The sequence below is a fragment of the Notamacropus eugenii genome, chromosome 6 (assembly GCF_028372415.1).
Source record: "Notamacropus eugenii isolate mMacEug1 chromosome 6, mMacEug1.pri_v2, whole genome shotgun sequence".
Lineage (NCBI taxonomy): Eukaryota > Metazoa > Chordata > Mammalia > Diprotodontia > Macropodidae > Notamacropus > Notamacropus eugenii.
The window spans coordinates 153,537,514-153,549,665 of NC_092877.1; positions in this window are offsets into that span (position 1 = coordinate 153,537,514).

Here is a 12,152-nt window from a genome sequence, read left to right on the forward strand (position 1 = left end):
GACTTCAGATACTTAATAGTTATCTAACTGAGCAAGTCATTTAATATAGTTTGCTTCAGTTTCCCATCTGGAAAATGATCTGGAATGGCAAACTACTTTAGTACCTTGCCAAGAAAACCCTAAATAGGGTCACAAAGAGTTAGATGCAACTGAAATGACTCAACAACAACAAAAATTTGTGAATACCTATGATGATCATAATACGGTATAAAGTGGTATAAGGCAGTGGTGTCAAACTCAAACAGAATTAGGACCCCTAAACCATATGTAAGGATTTCTTCTTACTGCATATTGACTTAGAAAATCATATATTAACAGTATATGTGTTCTATTGCATTTTTATTTATTTTGTTAAATATTTCCCAATTAAATTTTAATCTGGTTGTGGGAACACTGGGGAGTATTGCAGGATATAATATGGCCAGTTTGGCACCTCTGATGTAACGGAAACAGAAGAAAGAGCATTAAATTTGGAGTAAGAGGACTTGGTTTCTCACTCCACTGTTGCACCTTTGACAGCTTATTACCTATGTGACCTTGGGCAAGTCCCTTAACCACAGTCTGACCCTTAGTTGCTTCATCTGTAAAAGGAAGAAGTTGGATTAGATGGTCTCCAAGGTCCCTTCCAGTTTTAAATCTATATACCTAAGTATCAAAGTAACATGGCCCCAGCTCTCAAGAAATCGATTGTCTAACTGGACTCTCTCTACATACACACATATACATACATATGTGTATATATACATACATATATACATATACATGCACATATATGTCTATAGGGAGGGTGCTGTGGTGTGATGCTAATGTTTGTGTCTTTTTTAAGTTCCCATTAGCGTTTTATGTTACATTTGATCTACAATTAGAGTAGATTGCGCTCAGTATTATTCCTTCTCTTTAGTACTTCACAGAAATTACTTTTTCTAGGTTGCTAGAAAATCTCCTGAGAATGTAAGTTGTTCAGCTATGAGAAGTTTCCTTGTTAGGTTACAAGTTTGTGCTCAGATTACTTTTTACAACATTCCATTTTACTCAGGAATCATAATATCAAATGATTAATTTGCTAACATGGCCACCACCCAAGAACATAGTAAAAAGTTGAGTAAAATATTGCTGGGAAATAGTACAAAACTGAACACTATTTTGAGTAAGGAAGTATTTGAGCTAACAGAACAGTCCTCAAATTTTCCAGTGTCAGTTACTTCCCATTATAATCTAGATTTTGCATTTTTATTCCTAATTTTGAGGAAAGCATTATTCTAGCCTCTGAGAAATAGATGCTATAAGTTAAAGTTGGGAAGAGTACAAGTAGCTTGAGTCAGTATTAGAGCATCTTAAATTTTTTTATTCCATTGCATATCAACAAACCAGAAGAGTTTTCTTGGGCGCAAAATCCCAGGGTTTAAATGGGAACTCCTAAGTGGGAGGGATTTCAGAAGTGTTTCAAGAAATTTGACCATATAATTTTAATTAATTTATAAGAATAAGAGCCATTTCCCAGTTGATAAATGGTCTAAAGATATGTACAGGCAGTTCTTGAGAGAAATATAGACTATTTCCACCTGAATCAAGGCTGTAAACCTGCTGAATACCCTTTCCTTGCTGTGACTAAGTAAACCTCTTTTTTTGTTAGCTATTAGATGGCTTAAGAGTTTCTTATTTCATTCCAATCTTGAACCTTATTTCCCAGACCTGAGTGAATCATGTATAATCTATAACACAACTAAATTATCTATTTCAACTCGAAGATAGGAATTTATAAGAAAGAAGTTCCATCCTGGGAGGTGGAGATTAGGTACTCCATTGATTGCTGTATTGGTAATTCAATTCTACTGCTTACATTTTTCCATGTGACTTAGCCTACAATGTGTATATATACATATACATTTATATACACATATACATACACACACATTATATATACATATGCATACATATGTGTGTATATGTGTGTGTATATATGTATAAGGATGTGTGTATATATATGTAAAATATACATATATATATATACATATATGTATGTATATACACCATGGTAGTATCTTTATTTTCAGATCTGATTTTCCCATTGAAATTTCCTCTGTGGATGTCCACATTAACTTTTCCTTCTTGACCTACATACATATAGTTGCAAGCTTTAGACCATTAAATTATGAACTCTTTAAAGGCAGAATCTATGAATGCATTCCAGACTACTTAGTTCACTGCCATGCAGTCTGGTGAGTACTCACTGCTTCTTGAAAGACTGAATAAACTTGGTTTTGCTACTGGAACCCATCAGAATAAGAGGTCAGCGAGTCAGTTAACTATAATATATTAAGTGCCTGGTATAAGCCAAACATCATGCTTTTCCCCCCAACTTTATAAAGTGAATACTCTTGAAACTCAACTCCTAGATCTGCCTGAATCATGCCTAATCCACACTACACCTGAATTAACTATTTCAGCTTTGAAATAGGAACTTCCATAATGGGGAGGGGGATATTTCATCATTTGAGAAGGAGTAGTCCCAAAGCAGTTCATCTCACTATTGCCTTTATGATGTGATATGACAATGGTTCCACTAAATAAGCAGTGAAAAGAACATTGAGGAAACCAAGGGAATCTTTGTAATTTGGAAGAGAAATACCTGGTCTAGTTCTCTAGGCTCACAAAACCTTGTTTATGAGACTTCCTTTTCATTTTCTGTATCAGATTTAGTTTTTGAAATAGCTTTCTAAAGATTGTTTTGAGTATCAGGAGTCATTAATTACTGATTACTCATTAATTCTAGATTCCTACTTCATTTCTTTTTGACTTCTTAAACTTAGTGATGTATCATAGAATTTCATTTTTCTTGGCTGCTACTTGACCCTGCATTTCTAGATATTTATTAGTAACAGAAGATGGTAAAAAACCCAATCAGGGAAGCTTTATTGTGATTTTAAGTAACATGAGGTCCATAAAAAAGGTGACCCTATAAGCAACTAAATGCAATGTATGCATTGATTCTTTGGGGGCAGCAATATTTAACTGTGCTGTTCAACTGGGTTCGGTATATATACATATATATGTGTGTATGTGTATACATATGTATATTGTGTGTATATATATATGCATGTGTATATATGTATGTATGCTCATATGTATATATGCACATATCCCAATTACATGTTAAATCAATTTTAAAACATTTTTTAAAAGTTTTGAGTCCCAAATTCTATCCTTCCTTCCATCCCTGGAATGGTAAGCAATTTGCTATTGTTTATACAGGTGCGATCATGTAACTATTTTGATATTAGTCATTTTGTACAAGAAGACGTGAATAAAAAAAAAGAATGAAAAGAAGACAGTGAAAAATAGCAAACTTCAGTCTGCATTCACACAATATCAGTTTTTTCTCTGGAGGCGGACAGCATGCTTCATCATGAGTCCTTTGGGATTGTCTTGGATCATTGTATTGCTGAGAAGAGCTAAGTCATTTACAGTTTTTCATCAAACAATATTACTTTTACTATGTACAACATTCTACTGGTTCTTCTCATTTCACTTTGCATCAGTTCATGTTAGTCTTTCCAGGTTTTTCTGAAATCATTCTTCTTACAGCACAATAATATTCCATCACAATCATATGCCATTGCCTGTTTAGCCATTCCCCAACTGATGGGCATCCCTCAATTTCTAATTCTTAGCCACCACCAAAAGAGCTGTGATAAATATTTTTGTACAAACAGATCCTTCCCCCTGACCCCGCTTTCCCTCCTTTTTGGGGCATAGACCTAGCAGTGTTATTACTGGATCACTGGATATGCACAGTTTTATAGCTCTTTGGGCATAGTCCCCAACTGCTCTCCAGAATGGTTGGATTAGTTCACAACTCTACTGACAGTGCATTAGTGTCCCAGTTTTCCCACCTCTCCTCCAACATTTATCACTTTCCTTTTTTCTCATATTAGCCAACCTGATATGTGAGGTGGTGCCTCAGATTTATGTTAATTTGAATTTCTCTAATCAATAGTGATTTAGATCATTTTTTCATATGACTAGAGATAGCTTTGATTTCTTCTCTGAAAACTCGCTATTCACATATCCTTGGACCATTTATCAATTCAGGAATGGCTTGTATTCTTGTAAACTTGACTCAGCTCTCTATATATTTGAGAAACGATGCCTTTATCAGAGATAATTATTGCAAAGTTCCCCTCCCCCATATTTTCTGCTTTCATTATAATTTTGGTTGCATTGATTTTGTTTCTGCAAAAGCTTTTTAATTTTATATAACCAAAATTATCTGTTTTACATTTTGCAGTGCTCTCTAAATGATCCTAAATTCTTCCCTTTTTTCATAAATCTGACAAATATGCTATTCCATGTTTTTCTAATTTGTTTATGGTATTACCCTTCATATGTAGATCATGTACCCGTATGGGCTCAGTTGTTTTGACTTATTAAACAATCATAACTAATTCAGTAAAAACTCATTAGTCTAACCAAACAGTTTCACAAACCTAAAGATGTCCATTTATACTATTTTACTGATACACTAAGGTGGTACCTAGATTTGCCAGTACATTACATTAAAAAATCTGATGTTTCCATCTCTCTTTACAGCATTAAATTTTTTTCACCATATATTTAATCTTCATGAATAATCTAATGAATTAGAACAGATATGGATTATTAACTCTATCTTGCAAATTTAGAGCCTGAGACTCCTAAAGTTTAGATGCCTTAAATATTACAAAAGATAGGAATAGTTAAAATGGTTGTTGTTGTTATTGTTTTATTGGTCCTTCATTTCTGAAGAAGACCATGACATCAGAGAAATGATGACATCACTTGCACTTGGAAGAGATTATAGAAGGACAGGCCTACTAATGCATTGTTGGTGGAGCTATGAATTGATACAACTAATCTAGAAAATAATCTGGAATAGCATAGATAGAATTGTAAGAATGTCCATACCCTTTGACACATCGAGATATTCCACTGTGATGCATATGCCCCAGCAAGGTCATTAATCAAAAGAAGGCTTCATATACAGCAAAGATGTGTAATAACATGCGTGTGTGTGTGTGTGTGTGTGTGTGTGTGTGTGTGTGTGTGTGTGTGAGAGAGAGAGAGAGAGAGAGAGAGAGAGAGAGAGAGAGAGAGAGAGAGAGAGAGAGAGAGAGAGAAGAGAGAGAAACTAGAAACAAAACATTGATTACAGAATGGCTAAACAAATTTTGGAAGATGCATATAATAGAATATTTCTTGCAAGAAATGACAAATATAATCAAAGGTGCCCATCAATTGGGGAATGGCTAAATAAGTTGTGGTATATGAATGTAGTGGAGTACTATTGCACCATAAGAAATGATGAACAAGAAGACTTCAGAGAGGCCTGGAAGGACTTATATGATCTGATGCTGAGTGGAAGGAGCAGAACCAGAACTTTGTGCACAGCAAAGACCACAGTGTGTGAGAGTTTTTTCTGGTAGACTTGGAACTTCGTAATAACACAAGAACTTAAAAAAAATAATTACCAATGGTTTTCTAAGACAAAATGCCTTCCACGCTAGGAGAAAGAACTATGGAATTCATTTGCAGAATGTAGCAGATCATGATTGTAAAAAAAAAAAAAAAAAAAAAAAAGAACTTTAGAGAAAGGAGAGAGGCTGGGAGCTAGAGGAGAAGCTCTGAGAATCATTTTTCACCATCTATCTATCTATCTATCTATCTATCTATCTATCTATCTATCTATCTATCTATCTATGGAGAGGCAGAGACAGGGAGAGTGAAGGGAGGAAACTTAACAGCTCTGACCATTGCTCCCCTCTTAAAAAATCATCCTAAATCCTTAGAATAACAAGGTTCTACAAAGTCCAACCTATTTTTCCAGACTTTTATCTCCCTTTTGCACTTAGTAGTCTATTTGTTCTGATAGCCTGGTCTACTCTCTGTTTTCCCCAAATTTTAGGCACTCTCATGAACCATTTCTTAGTTTGCACTGCGGTCTTCTCCTGGAATCTAAATCCATCTTTACACGTCAACATTCTACCCTTCTTTCAAGGCACAACTCAAATGTTTCCCTGTTCAATGAAGACTTTCTTACTCTTCTCCTCATCTTCCCTCACTTAAAATCTCTCTCTCTCTCTCTCTCTCTCTCTCTCTCTCTCTCTCTCTCTCTCTCTCTCTCTCTCTCTCTCTCTCTCTCTCTTTCTCTTTCTCCCTTTTCCCTCCCTTTCCCTCTCCCTCTCTGTTTCCCTCTCCCTCTCTGTCCCACCCCCATCTCCTCCACCTTCCTTTTTCTGGACTCACAAATGACCTGTTGAATGGAAATGAATTTTTCTAATCTTCTTTTTCCCTCACAGCATGCAGCACAATATCTCATGTAATAACAACTCAGTGAATGTCTATTGAACTGAATTGAATTCTTGGTCTATAACTTATGCTTTTCACAACTTTCAGCTTATTTCTGTCTCACAGTTTTCTTGAGGAGGATCATAGGGTCAGAGATTTTAAACCTTCAGTAGATCTTAGAATGCATCTACTCCAACTAGTGCCTCATATACAAATGAGGAAACTGAGATATAGGAAGGAGAAGCAATTTTCCAAAGGATATACAGAAGATTAATATCATAACATCAAGAAATGATATTTGTAAAGTGCTTTGCAAGCTCTTAAACCTTATATAATTTGGTAGTTATTATTATTAATAATAATATTTTGTTTCATTTAATAAGTAAATTAATTTATATAATAAATAATTTAATTTTAATAAGTTAATAAAATAAATATATAAATTAAATTAATAATTTAATAATGATAATTTTGATTTCTTCAGTAGCAAATCTACCATTCTCTCCCTCCTACTCCTAAATTTTCTTTTACTTATTGCTTATGAGAATTTTACAGCAACTCTTTTTGATTTAACCTGGCTATGCACATTTAACCATTCTTGTATTTTGTTTTTGCCAATATTCAAGTCAGCATGTCATTGTGTTGGTGAAATCTTACAATTCTGTGTTGAAATAAAACTGTGAATTTGTTTCAATAAAAAAAAAAGAAATGACAAATATGAATGCAGAGAAGTATTGAACTAATACAAAATAAAGTAAGCAAAAACAGTAAAGCCATATAAGCACAACAATATAAATTGAAAGAATGACTACAAAATATTAAAAACTTAATGTGAAATTATAAAGAACCAATTTGGCTCCAAAGAAGAGATATGAGAAGATACCTTTGCAGAGGGTGTGAGCCACAGGTGTGAAGCACACTTCATTCAGATTCAGTTCATGTAAGTCTTTCCAGGCTTTTCTGAACTCGCCTGTTCATAATTTCTTATGGAATAATAGTATTCCATTATATTCATATACCATAACTTGTTCAACTATTCCCCAACTGATGGACATCCCTTCAATTTCCAGGTCTTGGACACCACAGAAAGAGCTGCTATAAATATTTTTATACGTGTGGGTCTTTTTCCCATTTTTATGATCTCTTTGGGTTAAAGATCTAGAAGTGATATTGCTGGGTCACAGTTTTATAGCCCTTTGCACATAGTTCTGAATTGCTCTTCAGAGTGGTTGAATCAGTTCACAATTCCACCAACAAAGCGTTAGTGTTCCAATTTTCCTTCTCCAACATTTATCATTTTCCTGTTTTGATATCTTAGCCAGTCTGATAGGTGTGACATGTTACTTCAGACTTGTTTTGATTTGCATCTCTCTAATCAATACTGATTTAGAGCATTTTTTCATATCACTACAGATAGTTTTAACTTCTTCATCTGAAAACTGTCTTCATATCCTTTCACAATTACCATTTGGAGAATGACTTATATTCTTATACATTTGACTCAGTTCTCTATATATTTTAGGAATGAGGCCTTTATCAGAGACATTAGTTGTAAAAAGTGTTTCCTAGCTTTCTGTTTCTCTCTTGCTTTGGCTTGGCTTGTACAAAAACCGTTCAATTTAATATAATCAAAATATCCATTTTTGCGTTTCATAATGTTCTCTGTCTCTTTTTTTGGTCACATGTTCTTCCATACTCCATGAATCTGACAGGTAAGCTATTCTTTACTCTCCTAGTTTGCTTATAGTATCAGTTTTTATATCTGAATCAGGTATACATTTTGACTTTATCTTGGTAAAGGGTGTAAGATGTTGGTCTATGCCTACTTTCTGCCATAGTATTTTCCAGTTTTCCCAGCAATTTTTGTGAAATAACGAGTTCCTATCCCAGAAGCTGGAGTCTAAATTTATCAAATAGATTATTATAGCTCCTGGCTATTGCGTCTTGTGTACCTAATCTATTCCACTAATTTACTCAGTTTGTTTTTTAGCCATTACCTAGTACTTTTGATGATCTCTACTTTATAATGCAATTTGAGATCTGGTATGGCTAGGTTACCTTTCCTTGCATTTCTTTTCATTATTTTCCTTGATATTCAGGACCTTTTGTCCTTCCAGATGAATTTTATTATTTTTTCTAGCTCTATAAAATATTTTTTGATACTTTGATTGGCATGGCACTGAATAAGTAATTTAATTTAGGTAGAATAGTCATTTTTAGTATGTTAGCCTATTCTACCCATGAGCAACTGATATTTTCTCATTTATTTATATCTGACTTTGTGTGAAAAATGTTTTGTAATTTCGTCCATATAATTCCTGGATTTGTCTTGGCAGGTAGATTCTCAAATATTTTATAATGTCTATAGTAACTTTAAATGTAACTTCTTTTTCTATCTCTTATTGTTGAGCTTTGTTAGTAATATATGGAAATACTGATGACTTATGTGAGTTTATTTTATATCCTGTAACTTTCCTAAAGTTTTTTATTATTTCAAGTAGTATTTTTTACTTGATTCTCTAGGCTTCTCTAAGTATACCATCATATTATCTACAAAGAGTGATAGCTTTGTTTCTTCTTTGCCTATTCTGATTCCTTCAATTTCTTTTTCTTTTTTTATTGCTAAACTTAACACTTCTAGCAAAATATTGAATAACACTCATGATAATGGACATCCTTGTTTCACCCCTAATATTACTGGAAATGCTTTTACCTTATCCCCATTACAGATAATGCTTGCTGATGGTTTTAGATAGATGTTACTTATTATTTTAAGGAAGACTCCATTTATTACTGTACTCTCTAATGGTTTTTCATAGAAATGGGTGTTGTATTTTGTCAGAAGCTTTTTCTGCAACTATTCAGATAATCATATGATTTGTTAGTTTTGTTATTGATATGGTCCATTATGCAGACAATTTTCCCGATATTTAACCAATACTGCATTCCTGATATAGATCCTATTTGCTCATAGTGTATTATCCCTGTGATAAGTTGCTGTAATCTCTTGGCTAATGTTTTATTTAAAATTTTTGCATCTATATTCATTAATGAAATTGGTCTATATATTTTTTTTCTTTGTTTTGGCACTTCCTGGTTTAGGTATCAGAACCATATTTGTATCACAAAAGAATTTCTTTGCCTATCTTCCCAAATAGTTTATATAGTATTGGAATGAATTGATCTTTAAATGTTTGATAGAATTCACCTGTGAATCCAACTTACCCTGGAGATTTTTTCTTAGGGAGTTCATTGATGGCTTGTTGTATTGCCAATGCAATACTCACAGCACTGATGGTGACTATGAATATGCTGGAATATTTCTCAATTGCAAAGTATAACAGACTCTCCATATAGAAGGCAGAGGAAAAATATTTATTCAGCCACCAGAAAGCCAAATTCCAAAACCGTTTGAAGGCCAAATCCATCATTGTAGCCAAGAAGTCAATGCATATTAGTACTGCAGGGGACAAAGTTATTCCCAGGCTTGCCCCTTCCCCCTCTCTCTAGGGCCTTTCCACAAACAAACACTCAGGAGCCTAGCTGTCTGCTTGCCTGTGTCCTCTCTCTCTCTGCTCTAACTGCTCTCAGTAACTTCCTCTCAATTTTGTTCTTCCCTTCCTGTTCCACCTATTTGGTAAGCTCCTCCCACCACATGTGACTTAGGCTTCCATGTGATTTAAGCAGTTTCTGTGGGTCTATTAATGAATGGGAAAGATCTTCTCATTTAAATTACCATTATACTTGTTAAATTTTTTTTTCTAAAATGGGGTTATTTAAGTATTTTACTTCCTCTTCTGTTAATCTGGGCAATTTTGTAAATATTCTTCTGGGAAATATATATTTTTGTAAATATTCATCTGTTTCACTGAGATTTAAAATTTATTGCCATACAGTTGGACAAAATAGCTCCTAATTATTGTTTTGATTTCCTCTTTATTGATGGTGAATTTACCTTTTGCATTTTTGATACTGGTAATTTGGTTTTCTTCTTTCTCTTCAATTAAGTTGACCAAAAGTTTGTCTATTTTATTGTTTTTTCTTAAAACCAGCTCTTAGTTTTATTTATTAGTTCAATAATTTTCTTACTTTCAATTTTATCAATCTTTCCTTTGGTTTCCAGAATTTCTAATTTGGTATTTAAATAGGGATTTTAAAATTTGTTCTTCTTTTGACTTTTTTTAGTTGCATGCCCAATTCACTGTTTTCCTCTTTCACTATTTTATTCATGTAAACATTTAAAGATATAAAATTTCTCCTAAGAACCACTTTTGCTGCATCCCATAAGTTTTGGCTTGTCATTTCGTTATTGTCCTTCTCTTGGATGAAGTTATTAATTGTTTCTATGGCCTGTTTTTTCCCCTACTTATTCTTTATGATTAAATATTTAGTTTCCTGTTATTTTTTAGCTTATGTTTCATGGCTCTTTATTATATGTAATTTTTGTTGTATCATTATCTGAAAAGGATACATTGAGTATTTCTGCCTTTCTGCATTGGATTGTGAGGTTTTTATGCTTTAATACGTGGTCAGTTTTTGTGTGTGTGCCATTTGCTGCTGAGAAAAAATATATCTTTCTATTCTCATTCAATTTTCTCTAGAGGTCAACCATATCTAACTTTTCTAAAATTCTATTCATCTCCTTAACTTCTTTCTTGTTTATTTTATGGTTAGATTTATCCAGGTCTGAGAGAGGGAGATTGAGGTCCTCCACTACTATAGTTTTACTATCTATTTCTTTCTGTAACTCTCTTAACTTCTCCTCTAAGAATTTGAACACTGTACTATTTGGTGCATATATATTTAGTAATAATATTATTTCTTGTCTATGGTACATTTCAACAGGATGTATTTTCCTCCCTTCTCTCTTTTAATTAGATCTAACTTTGCTTTTACTTTGTCTGAGATCAGGATTTCTACCTCTGCTTTTCTTACTTCAGCTGAAGCATAATATATATTCTACACCAGCCTTTTACCTTTACTCTGTGTGCATCTCTTTGTTTCAAATGTTTTTCTTCTAAACAACATATAGTAAGATTCTGGTTTTTAATCCACTCTGCTATCTGCTTCCCTTAAATGAGAGAGTCCATTCCATTCACATCTTCCTACTGACTCTGCTATTTCAGAGTTTTTTCTGGGGTGATGTTTTCTGGGTTTTTAGAGGTCAAAAATGAAGAGTGAGAGCAACTTACTGCCCACCATCTTGGCTCCCAGTAGTAGAATCTCACTTAACATATATATATATATATATATATATATATATATATATATATATATATATATATATATATATATATACATATATATACACATACATATACATATATATACATATATATACACATATATACATACATATATATAGTGTATATGTGTATATATATATATAATATATATATATGTATATAATTATTAGCTCTTTGAAAACAGGAATTTAGTTGTTTTTCATCCTTGGAAACCATTGGCCTACCAAAGTATGTATAGGTACTAATAAAGATTTTTTTGAATGGACTTGTTGAAAGGAATAATTTCACCTCATGTCATTTAAGATGTATTAGAAAGCCCTTCCCACCCCTGATATCTCCCATATATATATATATATATGTGTGTGTGTGTGTGTGTGTGTATATATGTATATATATATTTATGCGTATATTTATATGTACATATGTATGTTTATGTATGTATACATACACACACATATCTCCCCTGTATCTCCCCTTATCCACTTTCTCATTCTGTCTAAAGTTCTTCCAGTTAAAGAATCTCTTGAAATAGTTGATTAAAAAAAATTCATTTTTTCCATTCAAATTGAATGAGCTACAAAA